General features: G+C 41.7%; 1 non-coding gene across 1 annotated transcript; it reads right to left on the bottom strand.

The window, feature by feature from the left end:
- Positions 1-456: 456 nt before the first annotated feature.
- LOC141623984 (small nucleolar RNA R71) lies at positions 457-563 on the bottom strand. Its single transcript, XR_012533798.1, has one exon. It is a non-coding gene; the product is annotated as a small nucleolar RNA R71 (small nucleolar RNA).
- Positions 564-25,529: the final 24,966 nt, after the last annotated feature.

Raw genomic sequence — 25,529 nt, 5'->3', positions numbered from 1 at the left:
CCAAATACTATTGAGTTCATCAACCCTTTTGCAAGAGAAGGTGAGGAGAACCCAACACAAAATCCAACACAAAATCAACCCACAATGCCTAAGTTTTCATCACATTCCGTACCCACCGAGGAGAACCTACCCAATGGTACTCCCACACCACAACATCTAACAGGAAATTTTATTGCCAAATCCGCATTTATCCAATTAGTCGAAAGAAGCCAATTTGGGGGGATGCCTAGTGAAGACCCTCACTCTCATATGGAGACTTTTTGTGAGTATTGTGATGCGATTTCTCAAACTGGTGTAACTCAAGACCAAATTCGATGGGTCTTATTTCCTTTTTCTCTAATTGGGACCGCGAAACAATGGTTCAAAGGCCTTGATAAGGCTACTCTCGGAATTGATTCTTGGAAGAAGTTGGCTCTAGCTTTCTACAAAAAGTTCTATCCACCGGAAAAGACTAACATGCTAAGAGCTCAAATTACGGGTTTTAAGCAAAGGGATGAAGAATCTTTGTATGAAGCTTGGGAGCGGTTTAAGGGAATTTGTCGCTCATGTCCTCACCATGGACTTAGCGAGTGGTTCTTGGTACAACAATTTTGGAACGGTCTTTATGAAGATTCAAGGAACATTCTCAACATGGGATCAAATGGAATGTTCACCGAAGTTGATGACAATCAAACTTGGAACAAAATTGAGGAAATGGCGGTCCATAACTCACAATATATTAGACCTCGCAAGGCTACTAGAGGAGGAAAGCATGAAGTGGACTCCATTACTCAATTGGGTGCTCAACTTAGTGCTCACATTGATACTATCAATTTAAAGTTTAAAAAAGCTATGGCTAGACTTGAAGAAGCCTCAAAATCACCAAAGCATCATGTTAATGCCATGACGGCATCTTCATCAATCCCAAGTGGGATATGTGAGAATTGTGGAACTTTGGGACATGACCAAAGTGAATGTAGGGGAACAAATGAACAAGTGAATGCTTTCCAAGCATACAAGAGTGGTACCCCTTATTCCAACTATTACAATGAAAACACCAAATTCCATCCAAATCTTTCATACAAAAGCCAAAATGTTCAAAACCCTCAACCAACATACACCCCACCTCCCATGAGAAACCAAAATCAAAGACCCTTTTACAACCAAAACCAAGGTTACCAAAATCAATCTCCATACAATCAACAAAATGACCAAGGTTTTGATTTTCAAAAAGCGGTACTTCAAATGCAAAAGAATCAACAAGAGTTTTTCACTCAAATGCAAAAGGATAGTCAAGCAAAGGAAATCACCATCAACAACATCCTAGCTCACACCAAAATGTTGGAAACCCAATTGACTCAACTAGCATCTTCAAGCTCACAAAGACAAAAGAGGCAATTACCACCTCAAAGTAATCCCCCGAGACATGAAACGGTTAGTGCCATTCACTTGAGGAGTGGTACAAGGTATGAAGCACCGAAGAAGCAAGTTGAGGATGAAGTTGTGGAAGCTAGTGACAAAGAAGAAATTGTGCAAAACTCCAAGGATGGAGAACCATCAAAAGAAGATATTTCAAAGAAAAATTAAGACAAGGTTAAGGAAAAGGAGCCCATTGTGATTAGACTTCCTTTTCCAAGTCGTCAAGCCAAGCCCAAATTTGATGACCAACTTGGAAAATTTATGGAAATTGGGAAGAATTTGGAAGTCTCAATTCCTTTCACGGAATTAATCAATCACGTGCCGCCTATGCGAAATACATGAAAGACATCCTCACAAAGAAGAAGTCGATCCAGAAGCTTGAGACTATCGCCTTCACTAAGGTGAGTAGTGCAATACTTCAAGGGAGTTCACCTCCAAAACTCAAAGATCCGGGAAGCTTCTCAATACCGTGTACCATTGGCGACACCACGATCAACAAAGCCTTATGTGATCTAGGGGCTAGTGTGAGTGTTATGCCGTACTCGGTGAGTAAAAGGTTGGGTATGGGAGAGCTTAAATGCACCAATATCACACTCCAAATGGCTGATAGATCAACGAAGACACCATTAGGGATATGGGAAGATGTTCCCGTAAGAATTGGGATATTTTTCATCCCGGTGGACTTTGTCATTGTTGACATGGAAGAAGACTCCAACATTCCAATCATTCTAGGAAGACCTTTCTTACACACCGCGGGTGCGGTGATTGATGTGAAGCATGGAGAGCTCACTCTAGAAGTGGGAGATGAGAGCATAACTTTCAATCTTGACAAGACCATGAGAGCTCCCCGTTTGCATGAACCATGTTTTATGGTTGATCATTATAGCCGGAAGGATGATAGGAAGAAGTCGGAATTCCAATGGAAGAAGAAAATTGAAGATGCTCCATTCAAAGAGCAAGTGAATTGTAACAAAGAGAGCTTGAAAAGCTCACCAAAGTCAAGCAATGAAGAGGATGGCCTCATTGGCCAAGACAAGAAAGTGGGAGAGTTGTCTCCATCAACTCAAGAGATCTTTAGTGATCAAGTAGATGAAGTTTGTGGTCTTTGGGACGATGAATTTTAAGGGATTTTCAATCCTTATATTGGTAATGCTATCGATCAAGACCGACAACAAGGGCAAAGATCTATTGAAGATCTTTATCATGATAATGAACAAGCTTTTGATTACTTCTTCAAGGTGTTGAGCAACATCAACAACACCTTGGACATGCCCCCATGACATCTCACTAAGGATGAGAGTTTGGTGGAGTCCTCCCTAAACCACCATTTGTAAATATTTCTAACTCCCTAACTCGCATTTTAATTCTTACATTGCATTTTTGTCATTTTTGGATTTTTATACTTTGATCAAGATAATTATCATTTTTGAGAGAAGTGAGGGAGGGACTAATGATTTAATTGATGTGTAGTGCTTTAGCTTAGTGTGAGGATAGCAATTGCCTAGGCTATTCATGCCTTAGTAGTGCCCCTACAATGAAGAACACGGGATTTTGAAGAATGAAAAATGACACGGGATATGCAAGTACACGGATGGAACTGAATCCGGGTAAAAGGGGCAGAATCCGAGCGTTTTCTAGAAAATCCGCCCGTCTTCAGGCAACCCGGGCGTATTTGTCAAAATCCGCCCGTCCACCTGAGCTGAGAATTTGAAATTTTGGGACTGTTGATAAATCCGAGCGTCTTGAAAGAGAAACCGCCCGTCAGCAGAAAGACGCCCGTCCTGGAAGGAAAGACGCCCGTCTTTTTGGCTGGGAAAAACAAGAAATCTCACTGGAAGAGAATCCGCCCGTCTTCAGCAAAAGACGCCCGTCCCGCAGTTGATAAATCCGAGCGTCTTTGCTGAAAGACGCCCGTCTTTAGGCGAGATTCCTGAAGCTAAAAGAGGCCGAATCCGAGCGTCCCGAAGGAAAGACGCCCATCTTCCCCTGCAATCCAAAATTTTTCGGGTATTTTAAATACCCCATCCCCCATTCATTTCTTCATTCAAAACACTACCTATAAACCCCAAAACTCAAAACCCTCATCCTCTCCATCACAAAACAAGATTTCCTCAACCACATTCAACAATATCAAATCAAAACTTCCTTCTAACAACAATTAATCACTCCTCTTCCAACAAAAATCAAACCAAGCACCAAAATCTTCAACCTTTGAGTCGATTTTTGAAATTATAAAGGCAAAGCCTTTCATCCTAAAATCGATTTGGGTATACTTGGAAATTGAAGATTTTCACTCTTTTCTTGGTTAAATCATCAATGGCAAGGACAAAAGGAGTAACAAAGGCACCTAAGGCAAAGGCACTCTCAACAAGACAAAAGAGTCTTCAAGCAAAGAAAGCCTCATTGGCTATGGTGGTAGCTAGTTCAAACTTGGAAGTGCAACAACAACCTCCCTTGGAAGCAATAACATCAACAATTCCGGAAATTGCTCAACTTTCGAACTATCTGGAGGTAATTTTCATTTCTAACTCCCATAGGGAAACATTTGCCAATTATGCTAGAAAATCCTTTCTATCCACCAAGTTTATTTGTGAAGATGCCTTGAACAAGTTGGGTGTCCTTGAACAAACTAAAGCCTTCTTTGAAGCCATGGGGTTGGGAAAATTGTTTGCTACAAAAGAATTGACATACCCCTCCCTTACCTTAGAATTCTTGAGTTCTTTGAAAGTTACTAAGGTAGAGACTAGGGAAAACATCGAGTTCCGCCTTGCTAATGTGAGTAGGTGCATCATCTTTGATGAATTGGGTAAAGCATTGGGTCTTAGTAATTCACCTAGTTATTTCAAGAATCCCGTAAAGTATGACCCCGCTCCTCTTTGGGAGGCGATATCCGGAAGGAAATTTGACAACTATCATGCTAGTCGCGCTCTATTAGTCCACCATCTGGGCATTAGAGTGTGGCACAAGGTCATCGGGAATACCATCATTGCAAGAAAAGACACTAACCACTTTACTAAGCTCGATTTTGTTCTTCTTGAGTCGGCCTTAAATATTGGAAGGGAATTCACCACGCCTTACAATTCTCTAAGGCTTTTGGTGGAAAGATGGCTAAATGTTGATTGTGGGAAGCAAGGCACCACCGTTATTGTGAATGGAGGTCTAGTCACTCTTTTAGCTAAGTACTTTGATCCGAACTTCAACAAGGATAGCAAGTATGTGGCGAAAAAGGGGGGTCATCTCATTGACATGGATGCTATGATTAACAAGTACAAGTGGGTCACTCATAACCCTCTTGACACCAAGTATGGGTGGCTCACTAATGAGGCTAGATCTTTTACTTTGCCTTCCAAGATATGTCGTTTGAGTGTCCATCGGACCAACTATCTTCTTCCCCTCTCAAAAGAAGCCGAATACATCATCCGACAACAAAGGGGTGAAATTGAAATGCCCTCCTCTTCCATTGTCACACCACCCTATCCTTTCAAGTATCAAGAGTTCAAACCCGAAGGTGTTGAAGCAACCAATGACTATATGACTCTACTAATGCAAGAGATGCACAAACAAGCTTTTAAGGATCGGGAAGATGCTTACATAGCCCAATATCCACCCCTCCTTAATTTATCTAGGCAAGGACTACTTGATCCTTCATGTCCTTTGCCTAGTTGGGCGGATAGGGAAGTCTTCTTTCCGAGTGCATCTAGGGGTGAGATTCCGGGTGACGATGAGGTTGCCGGTGATGCGGTTGTTGATAGCATTGATGAAGAGGCTAGTGATGAAGAAGAAGAGGATGACGAAGGAAGTGAAGAAGGAAGTGATGATGAGTCCACTTCTATTGAGGAAGATGATGATAATGATGATATGATGGAAGACTAGCAAGCTTTGGAGACTCCTACCCTCTTGAGGTTTGTCTACTTCTTTCTTTGTTTTATTTATTTATCTTGATCATGGTTGGAGTAGTTCTAGCAACATAGAGGACTAACACCTCGGCCCTATTGAGGTGTTCTGATTTCATTGTTCCCACTTTTGAAAATCCAAAATGACAAATTTAGTTTCATGCATTGCATCTTGTGTGCATGAACTACACCCAACTTTAGGACATTAAAAATAATGTCTAACTCGGTTTGGGGAAGTACATGCATACGCAACGGGAGGTAATCTAAATTACGCTCTCCGTCATAAACAAAAACTCATGCATCACGTAGTGTAGATTAGTGTAGCTTGCATTTAGTGTAGAATTCATGCATCATGCTTGCATGATTTCCCATCATTTTGGCCATTGAGGACAATGCCCATATTAGTGTGGGGATGGGGAATTCTAACTTAACTTTTATTCAAAAACCCAAAAAAAAATCATAAAATTTGAAAAACCATAAAAATTTGAAAAAATTGAAAAACCAAAAACAAGTTCATTTCCATTGTAGTGTAGTCATGTATATATTGTTGTATATATTGTGTTTGTTTTATCCTTGTTCACATTGATTGACTACGCCACATCCGAGACATGAGGATATTGAAGACCGCATGGTATGATCTTTCCAATCTCCTTTTTCCTCTTTATGTTAATGACTATGTGGCTTTATTTTGATTGATGCGGTATAACAATGTGAACTTAGGACTTGTGTTTAGTTTATATGTCATATTAGTTGGTAGAATCATTTGCATTAGGATGTTTATTTGCTAGTTGCATCATGGCACGTAGTTGCATGTTAGAAAAATTTTGCGAAACCGTCTACTTGGGAAGCTTGACAAGTGTATATAGGCCCTAGTAGATGCTTTTTCTTCTTAAGACTTTGCTTGTTAGAATACTTGTAAAACACCCTACGATGTGTCATGCTAGTATCCTTTGACCCATGGATTAAGGCCTAGTCAAGAGTACCTTGTGGTGTGATAACTCCTTGGCTACCGTTTATTCCAAGGTGACCCTTGAAACCATGCATCCATCATCCATGTTCTACCACATTTTTTGTCATCAAAGGGAATGGGCACAAAAAGAAATCAATTTGAGTTCAATGAAATGAAAAGTGAAAGAAAGTTTGCAAAAATGTATCAAAGGAAAAGAGGAGCAAAAATAGAACTCCTAAAGCTTCAAATATAAGGCACCCTCACTACATATGGGGTGACTTTGAAAATGTTCAAAAAGAAATGCAAAAAGTTGTCAAGTATTGAAATGCCAAAAATAAAAAAGAAATGGCAAGAAAGTGTTCTCGAATGTCAAATGCCACAAGAAATTGGGGGGAAAAACAAAAACAAAAGCAAACTCCCAAAGTGAAACTCAAATATCTATTGATCCCTTTATCCATCGTATCCATTTTTGTGCATGGTAGAGAGGGGACGACCCTTCTTCTTGTCTAGGAAAAAGGGGGAATTCCGTGATCCTCCAGTGTTTCTAACACCATAGGGAGTCTATTCTTGACAAAAGCATTTAACGATTAAGGACAAAGGTACCCTAGCTTGACACAACTTGGAGGTGATTTATTGGTATCCTTCTAGGCTTAGTAGTTTGAAGAAATTGCATCTATGAAGGAGTGTGTACCCTTGAATTGCTTCCCTTGTAGATAATTTCTGCCACTTAGATGAGGAAAGTGGCTATTATTTTGTAGATGCATCCATTATTTGATTTTGTGTGCTTAATGATTTGATGTGTCGCCATTTTGGAAAGACCCACCTTGCCTTGCAAGAAGGCATCCTACCTCATGGTTGTCTTATTGTGAGTTGAAGGGGCGGAGTGAGACCCGCTAATTGTCTCATACCGGCTATGTTATTAGGTTAGTTTAAATAATGGTCCTAGTCTTTGTCACCTCTTTACTCGGGACGAGCAAAGGTTCGGTTTGGGGATATTTGATGTGACCATAATTAGAGCATATTTAGTCCCCGAATTAGCCTTGTTCCCATGCTTTTTAGTGCATATTTGGGTCATTTATTGTCTTTAGTTCTTTGTTTTGCATATTCTTTGAGGTTTTGATCCCTTGGTAGGAAAGGAGTGCAAACCTTGCATTTTCATGGCAAAATGAGGCTAAATTGATTGAATTCAATGACCAAGCATCAAGGAGAGACAAGATTAGAAGGCCTTTGTACATACTATAGTAAATGGGCAATGATGAGAAAATATCCTTGCATCCCCGAGGAAATCCCCAAGGATTTTATGAAGAAAAAGGAAGAAAAGAAGAAGGAACGAGACTGCCCAGCAATCCGTGCGGATTGTCTAGAAGACGCCCGTCTTCACCCTACAATCCGTGCGTCTTCACCAACAAGACGCCCGGGAAAAAACTCCAGAAGACGCCCATCTTCACCCCAAGACGCCCGGGCAGAGACCACCAAATTCGCCCGTCCCATGCTAAAGACGCCCGGATTCCCAGGCAGACCCATTTCGTCTTCTTCAAGCTTCAAGAAAGGATGCGCATCATTTTCTAGAGACCGGAGTCTCCCTAGAGACCGGAGTCTTTCCAAAAAGACCGGCGTTTTCTTAAATAGGGACTTAATCGTCATTTAAGCCCTTAATTTGTAACACCCCCATACTCCAAGTGCCTTTCCAGGACCACTCAGGTATAAGGATGCTACCATCTCGGTTACCCGAGGCAATGATAATCAAATAGACAATAACGAAACAACATTTAAATAGTAGTACTTTAGCGAAAGGTTACAATCCAAAACCAAAACCAAAATACGAATACATGTTCTCAAACCAACTATCTAATCAGCTAACTGAAATGTTTATTAAACTACTAAGCTACAAATGGAAGACTTCTATCATCGAGACGGTGGCACATCCCGGCTATCCCAAGAACTCGACTCATACCGCTCAATAACTGTTCACCATCCCCCGAATGGATCAACACGCTTTTAAAACATTAAACGGGTCGATACTAATCACACAATTTATATAACCAACAAGATAATAAACAACACACTCAAACAAATCACACACAATCACCCACTCCAATCAATCTCCGTCATCGATCGTCCACCGGACTGGACCCGCCGCGTTAGGGGGGACCGCAGCCGTACCCACCAAATCCCCGCTCATCATACCGAGCGATAACCCCGTCCCATTAATGTGCACATCCCCTCCCGTGGCGGGTTCCACGGAGGGCGAAACTAGGGCGTGAAGCCACTCCCGCAAGTGACTCCACTCACCGAGAACGCATCTCGAGAACCAGACAAACAATCACAACCATCAACAAAGAATCAATCAATAACCGTCTTAAAACCAATACGATAATAATCAACAATTACACAACACCAACAATGCATTATGGGACTAATACCGAGTAGGAAACCCTACCTGAAAGCACAACACAATCAAACGATCTCACAAACCGATATCAAAACGCTTCCTCTACGAATCCTCCTCCTAACATACAAACATATAATCACTACCAATCATACAAAACAACAAAACCCCCAAATCCCAATATTAGGGTTTAACCAATTTTAAGGAAACATTATAAAAACGGTACGTAGGTCTTACCCTCGACGCAAGGATCACAAAGGTATCAAGAAAGGTAAAATCCGACCTTCCAAGCTCCGGGATTTGCCAACAATGCGATTAAAGCGAATGACGTAGTTTGATTTCTCTTTTCACAGTAATTAGGTTTTAAAAAGTGTTTAAAGAATAGTGACGCAAGTAATATATACTTAATCGCATTATTAACAAAACCCGAGAAATCATTCCCCGCAAACCGGCTACTCGATCGAGTAGCTGAGGTACTCGATCGAGTATCTAAGTTACTCGATCGAGTACCCAACAGGTCAGAAACTATTTTAAACTGTAACTCACCCTTACTCGACAGAGTAAGGCCTACTCGATAGAGTACCCCGAGACTCATAAATACGTAGTATTACAGTCTTCCCTCCTTAAAAAGAACTTCGTCCCCGAAGTTCAAACCACAACAAAACAAAGACTCACACTACAGCCCTCCCGACTCAACAACCAAAACAAACTCAACATAAATCATGTTACTAACCCAAACTCAACCCGACTCAATGACAACAGCTATACCGACATAACATAAAAAGGGTATAAAAACTCTTAAAAACTCTTTGCGATCATCTTCTACCCCCCCTAAAAGAAACAAGGTTACGTCCCCGTAACCATACATACCTGATCAAAAAGGAAAGGGTAACGCTCTCTCATGGCCTCCTCTGCCTCCCATGTAGCTTCCTCAGTCTCATGGTTAGACCAAAGGATCTTAAGCAAAACTGTCTCCCCACTTCTAGTCTTCCTAACCTTCCGGTCAAGAATCTGCTTAGGTACCTCAAGATATGATAAGGACTCATCTAGTTCTAAACTCTCTGCCTCTAACACATGTGACGGGTCACTCACATACTTCCGCAGCTGCGATACATGAAACACATTATGCACTCTTTCTAACCCAGCTGGTAAAGCCAGACGATATGCAACCTCTCCAACCCGCTCTAAGATCTCATAAGGCCCGATGAAATTCTGACTCAGCTTGCCTTTCTTCCCAAATCTCATAACCCCACGCATAGGAGGCACTTTCAGGAGAACCTTATCCCCAACCTGAAACTCTATATCCTGGCGATGTAGATCTGCATAACTCTTTTGCCTATCCTAAGCTGCTCTCATCTGTTCCCTAATCATCTTTATCTGTTCAACCATCTCATGTACCATCTCTGGTCCTAGAACCACTGCCTCAGCACTGTCGTCCCAACAAATCGGACTCTTACATCTCCTCCCATATAAAGCCTCAAACGGTGCCATGCTGATGCGTGTCTTTTATATGATGTTTTATACCTCATTTTCCATGCATTTCAGAGCTCATTCATGTAGTTTATGCTACATTTCCCCCTATTTCCGTCTACTTCCGTATTTTTGTACATTATTGCAGAAATGTGAAGAATTCAGCGAAAATTAAGCTAAATCCGTCCCCGAGTACCTTGCATTTCATTTGACGTGAAGAATTCACTTGAGGAACGAGCTCGGTGCGCATTCCAAGGCCCAAAAGATAAATCCACGAGAAGTTAAAAGCCGATTACCAGCTAAAGCAGTCGATCGACTGGCCTCCTTGGTCGATCGACCAACCCTCGGGCTCCAGTAGCTAATGTTCAGCATAGACCCAGTCGACGACCAGTACCAGCAGTCGATCGACCAAGCCGCTGTCTCAGACGTGAATTAGAAGGTCGAGAAACTCGAAGCCCATGAGAGATTAGGTTTAGGAATAATAGCTGCGCACTTTTCCTTTATAACGTAGCTTTAGCATTAAGAATGAGGAGGAAGTTTTATCCAGTTACATTAGGGTTTATCATTCAGTTCAAAAAAAAATTCTACATTGATAGTTTAGTTGTTCTTTAATAAAGTTTACTTTCTTGCAAACGGTTTCGGATCCTTTCTCTGCAATTTCTACTGGTATTCTTTCGTTTCATAATTTCAGTCTTATTATCATTCGTAATATAGAAATTGCTAGCTAGTTTCCCAAAGCCGGTATTGTTGTTATATGTTGTCTATTTGTTTAATCGTTTTAATCATGAATTCCGTAGATTTAATGATCAATCTTACTGTTGTTTTCACTGTAGTTATGAGTAGCTAAATTGCTTGTGCTAGGATGTAGGGGAATTATAGTGTAGGCGACATAGAATAAACACGGACTGAATCGCGTGTCAGTTGATCGACTGACATACTTGGTCGATCGACTGACCTCGTGAGGTTTTACTTTCGTTTTAATTGTTTAAATTCTTTATTCGACGAATCGAGTTCACACGACTAGTTGAATGTTTAGGATATGACTGACCCATTAGATCGAGAGATAGGGACAGTTGATTGACCACCAATTAAAATGACTAAACTACGCTGAGATCGAAAGATAGGTAAAGTTTAGATTATTAGTCACTTTTCAGGACGAGAGTCAGTATTAGTGATATTAGGGACTTATAGCGAGATCGAAAGATGCTATCTGTTAAGAGTTGACCGAGAGGACCTCTTGTTTCCCGCTTCATGTGTTTGATTTAGACCTGCTTAGTATGCTTCCGCCGAAACTATAGTGAACCGACCATCCTAGTACTTCTTTTATATCTGTTTTTTATCCCTTTATTTAGTTTATTGTCTTTTATTGCCATTAGCTTTAGACCAAATCAATTCAACCCCCACTTTCGTTACCTTAGACTAAATTAGACAATTAGGAATTACATTCGCCTCCTTGTGGTTCGACCCTGTTACCACTAGCCTAGGTTAGTTTTAATAGGAAATTATAAATATTATTTTTGGTATTCACAACGACGGGTATCAAATTTTGGCGCCGTTGCCGGGGAGGCAATTGTTCTAATTTTTAGTTGTTTTTATTTAGTCTTTCTTAGTTTAAGGGACATCCGTTCGTTAAACTTTTCTTATATTCTTTTTGTAGTTTCTTCTTATGCGCAGGTCACAGGGTGGTGAACTAATACCGTTCAATCCTGAGATTGAGAAATCCTTGCGTGAGTTGAGACGATCATCAAGGGTATTACCGACAGAGGAAGAGCTGAGTACTCTGTCAAGTTACTACGAGAACGCTGTGTTCGAAGAAGATCCACCTACATCTCCTGCTTCTACTTCTTCAGCTGAGACAGTCACTTCTCCAGAAATTCCAATCATGGTGAAGAAGCAACTATTGCCAGATCACTCGGAGCCGACAGCTGCGAATCTCTACAAAGGATTCGAACTACCAGGGGAGGCGAGAAAATTCGAGCCGAAGCCTTCCTATATTAACTTGGTTGAGACAAACCAGTTCGGGGGAGCTGCAAATGAAGATGCAGTCAAGCATATGGAGATTTTTATCGATTATTGCTGCTCTATACCTCCGTCGACTGGCGTGACTCAGGACCAGATAAAGGAGACCATGTTCATTTTCTCTCTTCGTGATGCTGCGAGGGAGTGGTATAGAGATCTGGATCGAGCCGCTCATGGGATCACCGACTGGAATTCTTTGGCCTTGGCATTCTACAAGAAATACTTCTCTGCCTCGAAGACGAATGCCATTAGAGCTCAGATCACGAGCTTCAAACAGGGACCTGATGAGAACTTTCATGAAGCATGGGTCCGTTTCAAGAAGCTGGTGCGAACCATACTGCACCATGGGTTCGAAAAATGGAGTCTTTGCAATCAGTTCTATAACGGGCTGTATGACGATCGAGAGCTATTTTGGATGTCTTTGCGACCAATGGCCGATTTGCTGAGAATATGGGAGAGACTAAGGGGTGGAAGATCATTGATGACTTAGCCACCCATAAAGCTAAATATGGGAATTTCAGAGGCAATCAAAGGAGTGCTGCTTAATCTTCCTCTGTAGCTGCACTAGAAGCTCTCACTGCAAGGTTTGACAAATACGAATTGGGAGGAGCTTCAAAAGGAGGGATGTACCATGTTAATGCTGTTTCAGACGGTCCTTTCGTCTGTAGAAGATGTGGAGCTGAGGGGCATGTCTCAGAAAATTGTCCTAGCCCCTTCGAGTCTTGTGCTGCCTTTCAACATTATAGGCAGACAAACACGTACTATGAGCCGAATGTCCACCCAAACTTGAGGTGGAGTAGCCAAAATGTCCTAAATCCGACTCAACCTCCACAACAGCAGCAGCAACAAACCTATGTGCCCCCTCACAAGCAACAACAATATCAAAAACCTCCCTACGTGCCGCAGCAGCAACAAACCCAAAATTCCGAGTTTGCTGAGTTGAAGAATATGCTGCAAAAGGAGTCCCAAGCTAGAGAGGCCGGGATGAAATTGCTAGAAAGTCAAATTGCACAATTGGCTAGCAAGAATACCACTCGAGCTCCGGGACACTTACCGACTCAAACTGACCAAAAGGAGACCCTTAATGCCATCACTTTGAGGAGCGGGTCTACCCTAGAAGGGCCCGCTATGATTGAGGATGCCCCTGAAAAATATAAGCCGGAACCGAGTCAAAACAAAGCTGGAACGAACAAAGGAAAGAAAAAGGCGTCTACCAGGTATATTAGTCGATCGACTGACATACCCGGTCGATCGACTGAAGTGCGACAACGAGAAGCTACTGTTCCTGTACAAGTCAGTCGATCGACTGACATCACTGGTCGATCGACTGAGATCGCTGCTGATAGCGAGCCTTTTCGTCCTCCGATGCCCGATAACTTGAGGGATCACTTATTTCGGGGTACGACAGTCCCGAAAATATTGGGGCAAGACCCGAGTGCTGATGGGTCAGTCCCGGTTCCGAAGTTCGACCCAATGTCGATCAATGGCTCATATTTGAGACGGTCTGAAGAGGGGTCAAGCTTCAACAAGGAGAAGGTGGTGGACTTTCAGCCTAAGTTCACGGATGCCGGCATGAGGGATTTAGAGGAAAGGGCTAAGCTACTTCTTACAGCCCCCTATCCAGAGAGACTAGTGTCGACGAAGGAACAGGTATCTTTCAATAAATTTGAAAAAGTTATTCGTAGCTTGAATGTACAAGTTCCTTTTCTTGAGCTAGTAAACCAAGTGCCTGCTTATACTAAATTCATGAAACAACTTTTATCTAAAAAGCGGTCACTTGAAACTGTGCATACTGTCGCACTTACTAAAGAGTCGTGTTCTTATCTGACCCACACTGCACCTCACAAACTAGAATACCCAGGTAGCTTCTCCGTTCCCTGTAGCATTGGTACCTTTTCTATTGAGAAGGCATTATGTGACTTAGGAGCCAGTATAAGTGTAATGCCCTTGAGTCTTGCTAGGAAGCTAAAATTGACTAGGTTTGCAGTCACAGACATGACAGTGCAGATGGCTGACCGATCTGCGGTCCAGCCAATAGGAGTCTTAGAGGACATCCCCGTGCAAATAGGGAAGTTCTTCTTCCCTGTTGACTTCGTGGTGCTCGATATGCCCGAAGATGCCCATATTCCCATTATTTTGGGTAGACTATTTCTGCACACTGCTGGTGCAGTCATAGATGTTGGTTCGGGTACTTTGACCTTTAAAGTAGGGAAGCATTCCATTGTTTTTGCCCAACCTGCTAAGAAGAAAGACCCCATGTGGCCTGTAACTTGTAATACGGTTTCTGAAAAGAAATCTTATTTTATACTTCCTGATATGCCTGTCTCTATTTCTACCCCTGTTGTAACACCTCCGCCCCGGACTGGGAGCAAATTGGAGGAAGATTTGTCTATTTCTGATATTGCAGGAGCTGGTTTGGGGAAGGAAGAGCCGCAAGTCGCTCCAGCTGTGAAGGAGCCGATCATTCAAAGAGGAGGTCTTGGTTGCCTTAGCTATGGCACTGATGAGGAAGTTGATGACGAGCCGATCAAAGTAAGAGAGTCCGATTTGGATTCTGACGAGTCCGAAGAGATCATTGACTGGGGAGATATAGAGGGTGTTGATCCGTTGAGTTCGGCGGATGTTGAAGCTAAGAAGGGTGCAGCTGAGAAGATAAGCACCGTTGAGGCTACCTCTTGTAGCCAAAAGCCGACGAAGTGGGCCATACCGTGGCCGTTCTTGATCAACTATTAGTTGATCACCTGCTTTACAAACATTTTATTGCTTTTAGACTCTCTTTTTATTGCTTTTGTGTGCGCGAGACTTCACATTTATTTCGTTTCTTAGGATTTTTAAGTACTTTACACTTTGGTTTGGGTTTTGCGTAATTTTGGGCGCGTATTATTGTGCAATTACAGGTTTTTAGACCCCACTAGCTCAAGTAATTTAGCAAATACGAAGAAATCAGAAAGTTACAACAGCTTTCCCAGTCGATCGACTGCCTTCTATGGTCGATCGACTGAGTTGCGCATCTCAGGAGTTTCTGTTCCTGTTCACTTTGGTCGATTGACTGCCATCTATGGTCGATCGACCACTGCCGCTGCTGTACCTGTTCACGACCTTTCCCCTGCTGTGTTGGGTCGTTTTGCGGGATTAAGGGAGTTTTCTACTCTATTTTATTTCCCGACTCATTTCTGATTTCTTCCATTTTCGTAACTTTGCACATAATTACCGCTTCTTTATTGCTTTCTCGATTTTATGCGTGGTACTTTGTTTGTCTTTTCAGGTACTTATTAGTAGCACTGTTGGCTGCTGAAACCTCCTAGCTTACGCTGGTTTGGGGAGGTTTCCTTTGCTGCGCTTAAAATCTTGTGAGTTCCCGATTTCCACTTCATGTCGTATTTGTTTATTTTCTCGCAAATTCCCATTTCTCTTTTCTTCATTACATGATTTTGCACAATGGGGACATTGTGCGAATTGGTTTGGGGAAGGGTTTTGCGTCGCATATCATTTGCTTGCATTCACGTTTACATTTTTTTTGCATTGTTTATTTCATTTCTCATATATATAAAATATCAAAAAAATTGAAAAATTTCAAAAATTGAAAAATTTCAAAAATTTCAAAAATTGCACGTTTATTTTAGCATATAGGTTGAGTCGGAACGGTAGTATTTCAATGATGACATTGCATTTGCAGCTGTTTATGCCTAAGCCTTGCTAATTGACATGTTATTAGTAGAATCGTATATGTATAGTCTACGAGTTTTCGTTACATTCTTGCTGAGCTTGAGACTTGACTTTGATTTTTGGCAAACTACATTATATTCTGAGTTTTAGAGCTTATAACTGGTGACATCTATGACCAGTTTATCTAGGATGTGAGTAGTTACTCCTTATGAGACATGTTATATCAATATGCATAAATATGAACTTGATCTTCTTAATACCTGTATGCATTCGATTTGTGGTTTGTTGACACATGTGGTAGAGGTTTCCCTTTTTTTCATTATGCCCATAAGCTCCACACTGCCAAAAACAACCTTTTTGTCCCATTACTACATCCTACATTTAGCCTGCCCTTGTCAAGCTAGTAGTCTATGTTCTTGGGATTGTTACTTAGTTTTTGGTGGCATATGCTCTTTTGAGATATTGATGGGAAGATGAAAAAAGAGAGAAAAAGAAAGAAAGAAAGAAAAAAAAAATTAATGATTCGAAAAAGAAAAAAAGAGTTTTGTACTGTTCAAAGCAGTCGATCGACTGCCAATTCTGGTCGATCGACTGGGGTCCGAAAAAGAAAATCAATTCGCATAATTCAAGCTTTTATCTTATGGCGATTTTTGCTCCCGTGTTGCATTAGTATCTTACGGGGAGTTGGTTGATTACTATTATACTAGAGATTGTGAGTTTTGTGCTTGCTATAGCACCGTATCGATTGAATTTTGAGCAAGAAGTTGGATGTTGCCACATGGTTCCATTTTGGTACTAGCTTGATCACCTTTACCTCTACTTTTCCATAAATGTTTTGCCTCTTCTTACCCATTACCTCACATTTCCATATATATATATATACCTCGGCATGTGTCATGGTCATTTGTTCGGTTGGAATGCATATGTACGGTTGTAGAGATTGTTTTCATATTATATTGCAGGCATGTTCTTATAGGTCGTAGTTAGGTGAGAGTCATTACAATATGAATTCTTTCTATCCTCTAATATATTCACTTGTGCTTATGTGTGATATGAGCGACCCGTGAGAGTCTAATTTGATAAGTCTCTATAGTTGACAGTTCAGCAGTTTTTGACGACTACATAACTCGTTTGCATGATTCATGTTACTAATTGATTGTTAGTTGTAGCATTAAATTGGTTTAGGCTTTACTTGTTGCATTTCGCTCTGAGATTGAAATCGTTCCATTAGGTCATTAGATCGAGTCTAGTTCTTGCTTGGGGACAAGCAAGGGTTTGGTTTGGGGAAGTTTGATGCGTGTCTTTTATATGATGTTTTATACCTCATTTTCCACGCATTTCAGAGGTCATTCATGTAGTTTATGCTACATTTCCCCCTATTTCCGTCTACTTCCGTATTTTTGTACATTATTGCAGAAATGTGAAGAATTCAGCGGAAATTAAGCTAAATCCGTCCCCGAGTACCTTGCATTTCATTTGACGTGAAGAATTCACTTAAGGAACGAGCTCGGTGCGCATTCCAAGGCCCAAAAGACAAATCCACGAGAAGTTAAAAGCGGATTACCAGCTAAAGTAGTCGATCGACTGGCCTCCTTGGTCGATCGACCAACCCTCGGGCTCCAGTAGCTACTGTTCAGCATAGACCCAGTCGACGACCAGTGCCAGCAGTCGATCGACCAAGCCGCTGTCTCAGACGTGAATTAGAAGGTCGAGAAACTCGAAGCCCATGAGAGATTAGGTTTAGGAATAATAGCTGCGTACTTTTCCATTATAACGTAGCTTTAGCATTAAGAATGAGGAGGAAGTTTTATCCAGTTACATTAGGGTTTATCATTCAGTTCAAAACAAAATTCTACATTGATAGTTTAGTTGTTCTTTAATAAAGTTTACTTTCTTGCAAACGGTTTCGGATCCTTTCTCTGCAATTTCTACTGGTATTCTTTCGTTTCATAATTTCAGTCTTATTATCATTCGTAATATAGAAATTGCTAGCTAGTTTCCCAAAGCCGATATTGTTGTTTTATGTTGTCTATTTGTTTAATCGTTTTAATCATGAATTCCGTAGATTTAATGATCAATCTTACTGTTGTTTTCACTGTAGTTATGAGTAGCTAAATTGCTTGTGCTAGGATGTAGGGGAATTATAGTGTAGGCGACATAGAATAAAGACGGACTGAATCGCGTGTCAGTCGATCGACTGACATACTTGGTCGATCGACTGACCTCATGAGGTTTTACTTTCGTTTTAATTGTTTTAATTCTTTATTCGACGAATCGAGTGCACACGACTAGTTGAATGTTTAGGATATGACTGACCCATTAGATCGAGAGATCGGGACAGTTGATTGACCACCAATTAAAATGACTAAACTACGCTGAGATCGAAAGATAGGTAAAGTTTTGATTATTAGTCACTTTTCAGGACGATAGTCAGTATTAGTGATATTAGGGACTTATAGCGAGAACGAAAGATGCTATCTGTTAAGAGTGGACCGAGAGGACCTCTTGTTTCCCGCCTCATGTGTTTGATTTAGACCTGCTTAGTATGCTGCCGCCGAAACTATAGTGAACCGACAATCCTAGTACTTCTTTTATATCTGTTTTTTATCCGTTTATTTAGTTTATTGTTTTTTATTGTCATTAGCTTTAGACCAAATCAATTCAACTCCCACTTTCGTTACCTTAGACTAAATTAGACAATTAGGAATTACATTCGCCTCCTTGTGGTTCGACCCTGTTACCACTAGCCTAGGTTAGTTTTAATAGGAAATTATAAATATTATTTTTGGTATTCACAACGACGGGTATCACATGCCAATACTAGTGTGATAGCTGAAGTTGTAAGAAAACTCTATCACATCCAACCTCTGTTCCCAGCTACCACCAAAGTCCATCACACAAGCTCGTAACATATCCTCAAGAGTTTTGATTGTTCTCTCAGTCTGACCGTCTGTCGCAGGATGAAATGCTGTACTCATCTTCAAAGTTATCCCCAAAGATTCATGCAACTCTTTCCAAAACCTTGAGATAAATCTCGCATCTCTGTCAGATACTATGTCCTTAGGGACTCCATGTAACTTAAGCACATTATTCCGATAAGCCATAGGTAATTGTGCTTTAGTCCATGTATCTTTCATTGGTACAAAGGGAGCTGACTTGGTCAGTCGATCCACTATTACCCATATCATGTTGTTACCCTGTTGACTCTTTGGCAAACCCACGATAAAATCCATAGAAATGGATTCCCACTTCCACTCAGGTACCTCTAAAGACTGAATCTTACCTTGTGGTCGTCGCTGTTCCCCTTTAACTCCCTGGCATGTCAAACAACGGGCCACAAACTCAGCTGTTTCTTTCTTCATCCCAGGCCACCAAAACGTGTTCTTCAAATCCTTGTACAGCTTGTCACCACCTGGATGTACTGAATATGGTGTACAATGTGCCTCTGTCATGATAGTTTTTTTCAGCTCCTCATCAGTAGGGACACACCACCTACCATCGAACCTCAAACTACCATCTGTATGAATAGAGAATCGAGACACTGTCCCTTTCTCTACTCCAGCTCTCCACTCAACCATCTTACGATCCAAAGCCTGTTTACCTCGAATATCATCATAAAGATCAGGCTGTACTGTCAAATCTCCCACCGCATCCCCTCTCTGCATCAAATGTATCCCAAACTTCCCCACCTCATCTCTCAACCTCATTAAAGATAGAGCTGTACACAGGGAATGTACACTCTTCCTACTCAAAACATCTGCAACAACATTGGCTTTCCCTTCATGGTATATAATATCCATGTCATAATCGCCAATCAGCTCTATCCACCTCCTCTGTCTCATGTTCAACTCCTTTTGAGTGAAGATGTACTTGAGACTCTTGTGGTCCGAAAATACCTTAAAGGTCGCCCCATAAAGGTAATGTCTCCAAATCTTGAGAGTAAACACCACCGCACCCAACTCTAGATCATGTGTAGGGTATTTCTCCTCATACGGCTTCAATTGCCTAGAAGCATAGGCAATCACCTTACCGTTCTGCATCAACACACATCCCAACCCATTCTATGAGGCATCTGTATAAACCTCAAAGTTCTCGATCCCTTCAGGCAATGCTAAGATAGGAGATGTGGTCAAACGCTCCTTTAATGTTTGGAACGCCATCTCACAACTCTCATCCCAACGAAACCTGTTCTCTTTCCCCATTAAAGTTGTCACAGGTCTAGCTATCTTGGAGAAATCTTTCACGAACCGTCTGTAGTATCCAGCTAAACCCAAGAAACTCCTGATCTCAGCAACATTCTTTGGTGCTTCCCACTTTGTCACTGCCTCAATCTTTGCCGGATCCACAGCTACTCCCTCCTTAGAGATCACATGCCCCAGAAAAGTAAATTTCTCTAACCAGAACTCACACTTGGACAGCTTAGCATACAACTCATGCTCCCTCAAAGTCTGCAACACAATCCTCAGATGCTCCTCATGCTCCTCCTTAAACTTGGAGTAGACTAAGATGTCATCGATAAACACCACAACAAACATGTCCAAAAACTCTCTGAAGATTCTGTTCATCAAGTCCATAAACACAGCCGGTGCATTGGATAACCCAAACGACATCACCACATACTCATAATGGCCATACCTCGACGTGAAAGCTGTCTTTGGTATGTCCACTTCTCTAATCTTCACCTGATGGTACCTCGACCTTAAATCAATCTTGGAAAAGACTGATGCACCACTCAACTGATCAAACAGGTCATCTATCCTTGGCAAAGGATACTTGTTCTTCACTGTCACTCGGTTCAGCTCTCTGTAATCTATGCACAACCTCAAACTCCCATCTTTCTTATTCACGAAAAGAACTGGTGCTCCCCACGGGATACACTAGGTCTAATGTATCCCTTCTCTATCAGATCATCTAACTGTTTCCTGAGCTCCTCCATCTCCTTAGGACCCATCCGGTACGACGCCTTAGAGATTGGCCCCGTCCCCGGTTTCAACTCAACGGTGAAATCTATCTCCCTCTTCGGTGGCAACCCCGGAATCTCCTCTGGAAAAACATCTGCATACTCTCCCACCACTGGTATCTGATCAACTGTCGGACTCTCTATCCGGTCATCTCTCACATGGCACAAGATCAAAGGGCATCCCTTCCTCAGATAAGACTTCAAGGTGACAGTTGGAATCAACTTAACTTTGGGTTTGACTAGAAACCCACGATAAGACACACTAACACCCTTAGGCCCCCTCAAAGACACTTTCTTTTGATGACAGTCTATCTTAGCTTTATACTTTCCCAACCAATCCATCCCGACTATTATCTCAAAACCGTCAAAAGGAAACTCTAGCAAGTCTACAGGTAGATCAACTTGCCCAACTATCATAGACACGTCTCTATACAACCTCCCACATGATACAGACTCACCCGAAGGTATGAAAACTTTCTCACTTACAGACTCATATACCCTCAAACCCAACCGTTTAACATGACTCGAAGATACAAATGACTGAGACGCCCCCGAATCAAACAAAACGAAGGTATGAATACCGTTAACAAGAAAATTACCAGTGATAACATGTGCATCATCCTCAGCTGCTTTCTTGTCCATCATGAACAATGACTTTCCATCGGTCTTCTCCACCTCCCGGACAAGATCTTGGCCGATGTGGTCAGCTTAGCACCCGACCCCTGATTGTTGTTGTTGTTCGTAGCTGGTTTCTGATAAGAATTACCGCCATTGCGGTTACCTCCACCGTGATAGCTCTGACTTCCCCGGTTGGACCATGACGCAGACGGTCTATTGCTCGCATAACTCTGTGCAGGTCCCTGAGAATAGCTCCCCCGAACCGATCCCTGAAAAGCTCCAGGCATACTCGTGCACTCATGTCTCTTGTGGCCTACACCTCCACAGCCATAGCAGGTCATCCCCCAACTACCACTACCACTCACACGGCCACACCCAAAGGAAGCCCCAGCACTGAACCCCGACCCAGCAGAAAACCCTTTAACTTGATTGTGGTTGCCTTTCTTGTGACTAGATTGGCCACCACCCTCACTCTCAGCCTTTCTTTTCTCAACACCCACTCTCTCCTGAGCCATCTCCACTAACCTCTCAACTCCCCCAGCCCTCTCATAAGCTTCCTTAACATCAGTAAGGACTCCCACGGGTAGCTTATTCATGATCTTAGGGGTCAACCCCCTCTCAAACCTCGGTGCCGGTTCTCCTCACTCAAACCCATATCCTCGGATACCTAGACTTCTCATTAAACTCGCTTATAGTACTCAAAGAATCGACATATCGACGTCATCTTAAACCCATCAAACTCCTCTCTCAGCTTACTCCTCACATGTTCCGGTACAAACTCTTTCCTCATAGCCCTCCGAAACTCTTCCCAAGGTATAGCAGGTAAGCCCTGGTTCGCATACATCTCCCTAGCACTCACCTTCACCTTATTCCACCACTCGCCAGCTGCTTCCCTCAGGTAGAACGCAGCTTGTTCTACTCTCATCTCATCAGGACAGTGAACCAGGTCTAGTATGTTCTCCATCTCATGATGCCAGTTGTCAAAAAGGTTTGGTTCCCCGGTTCCCTTGTACTCTTTTGGGTTAAACCTCGCTATATAAAGGCTGATCTTAGAGTGATCAACCTCCTTGTCCTTTCCCACTTTCTTTAAGGCCTCTGTAAGAGCATCTTGATGCTCCAACATCTTAACGATATCATCTATGTTCATGGTCTCAGCTCTCGCATACAAAGCGTTTCTCTTGGGCGGCATCTTGAAACTATATAAGAAAGGGTAGATATAAACATACGCACTAAAACCTCAAAACACGAAAACAGGCTGCTCAGAACACACTCGATCGAGTGCCCAAATATACTCGATCGAATAAGAGGCTACTCGATCGAGTGCCCCCCCATACTCGATCGAGTGCCTTGACATCAGACCCCAAACAGACCTTCTGATCTCTAACATACTCGACCGAGTAGCCAGGCTACTCGACCGAGTGACCCCCTACTCGATCGAGTGCCCGAGGTACTCGATCGAGTGCCCAAAAACACGATTCTGGTTGCAAAATCGTCAAATACCCACTCGATCGAGTCAGACCCACTCGATCGAGTCATGCTAACTCGATTATGCTACCCGCATGCTATATCATATCCCAACATACTATGCAACATTATAAACTCAACATATAATATAGTTAAACATGTAATTCTACCAAGCTTTTCATGTGATCAACCAAACAACTATATCATATTATCAAACGCCACATAGTAAACAACCAACATGCTTCTTGTTCAAACAACAGTTCTATATTCTTCACCAACCTTTCATGCACAAACTCAACCTTCTACTCCAAACATCCAACAATTACAGCAATCATCATCACATTCACATACAAACTAACAAACATCACATACGACCTTGACATATACCCCCCACGTGGCCGGTTCAAAATTGTAGGGCGAGTTCGCGACTTTAGGACGTCTCCCAAGCCTTTGCATTAGCTTCTACAACCTTTACCCAGGTTCATTTTAATTAACTCCCTATGTTCATTAGATTCATTGGTTACAGGTTTCAGGATAGTCTCTCTAATACTATTTTGTAACACCCCCATACTCTAAGTGCCTTACCAGGACCACTCAGGTATAAGGATGCTACCATCTCGGTTACCCGAGGCAATGATAATCAAATAGACAATAACGAAACAACATTTAAATAGTAATACTTTAGCGAAAGGTTACAATCCAAACCCAAAATACGAATACATGTTCTCAAACCAACTATAATCAGCTAACTGAAATGTTTATTAAACTACTAAGCTACAGCGGAAGACTTCTATCATCAGACGGTGGCACATCCCAGCTATCCCAGTAACTCGACTCATACCTGCTCAATAACTGCTCACCATCCCCGAATGGATCACCACATTTTAAAACATTAAACGGGTCGTCACTAATCACACAATTTATATAACCAACAAGATAAAGAAACAACACAAATCAAACAAATCACACACAATCACCCACTCCAATCATTCTCCGTTACCGACTGTCCACTGGACCAGCCCTGCCAGTGGGGGACCGCAGCCGTACCCACCAAATCCCCGCTCATCATACCGAGGGATAACCCTGTCCCATTAATGTGCACATCCCCTCCCGTGGTGGATTCCACGTAGGGCGAAACTAGGGCGTGAAGCCACTCCTGCAAGTGACTCCACTCAGCCGAGAACGCATCTCGAGAACCAGAGACAAACAATCACAACCATCAACAGCAATCAATCAACAACCGTCATAAAGGCAATACGATAATAATCAGCAATTACACAACACCAACAATGCATTATGGGACTAATCTTGAGTAGGGAAACCCTACCTGGAAAGCACAACACAATCAGGCGATCTCACAGCTGATATCAAAACCCTTCCTCTACGAATCCTCCTCCTAACATACAAACATATAATCACTACCAATCATACAAAACGACAAAACCCCCAAATCCCAATATTAGGGTTTAACCAATTTTAAGGAAACATTATAAAAACGGTACGTAGGTCTTACCCTCGACGCAAGGATCACAAAGGTATCAAGAAAGGTAAAATCCGACCTTCCAAGCTCCGGGATTTGCCAACAATGCGATTAAAGCGAATGACGTAGTTTGATTTCTCTTTTCACAGTAATTAGGTTTTAAAAGGTGTTTAAAGAATAGTGACCGAAGTAATATATACTTAATCGCATTATTAACAAAACCCAAGAAATCATCCCCCGCAAACTGGCTACTAGATCGAGTAGCTGAGGTACTCGATCGAGTGCCCCCTTACTCGATCGAGTATCTAAGTTACTCGATCGAGTACCCAACAGGTTAGAAACTATTTTAAACTGCAACTCACCCTTACTCGACAAAGTAAGACCTACTCGATAGAGTACCCCGAGACTCATAAATACGTAGTATTACATAGTTAACCCTAATTCATCCACCTAATCCCCACTATAAATACCCCATTAGTCTAATTAGAAGGGCATGTTCTTCTTAGCAATATTTAGTGTAGTTAATATCAATCAAATCTCTCTTTAATCATGTAATCAACAATTAATCAAGTTTTAATACAAGTTTTATTTCCTTAATCTCTCTCTTGTTCATCCTTTATTTTGGGTAATTGAAGATTATTTGGGTTATTATTGGGAGATTGACAACCTCTCAATCAAGCATCAAGTACTTCTTTTATTCTTTGCTTTATTATTGGAATCATTAGTAGGTATAATTCTCTTAATCCCTTTTTAATTATTGTTAATTACTTTCATTTATTCATCATGTTTCACTTTGTTGGTATGATTGACAACCTTGCTAGCATGTTCAACATGATAATGAGTGAGTAGTTTCCTTAGCTAGGGTTAATGGATAATTAGGGGAAACCAACATGGGGAATGATTCATGCTTAAATTAATATGCTTTCATATTTTATTTGCTTGCTTGTTGTGATCTCAACTTATGCACATGTTATGTTCGATGAAATGTGAGCCTATGAATCCTTGCATTTTTTACCCATCACCTATCTTTTCAATGAGACTTGTAAGACATAAACCAACTCGAGTCTCATTAGACCATGCATATTGTCGAGTAGGGAAGATTAAGTCGACTTGTAGGTGTTGTACAATCTAATCGATTCGGCTCCGGGACCCAAACTTTCCTAGGATCGTAAGATATAAACCAACTCGATCCATCACAACAATAATTGCTTTCTTATAACTTG

The sequence above is a fragment of the Silene latifolia genome, chromosome X (assembly GCF_048544455.1).
Source record: "Silene latifolia isolate original U9 population chromosome X, ASM4854445v1, whole genome shotgun sequence".
Taxonomy (NCBI): Eukaryota; Viridiplantae; Streptophyta; class Magnoliopsida; order Caryophyllales; family Caryophyllaceae; genus Silene; species Silene latifolia.
The sequence above is the reverse complement of the archived record's forward strand: the minus strand, read 5'-3'. Positions and strand labels throughout refer to the sequence as shown.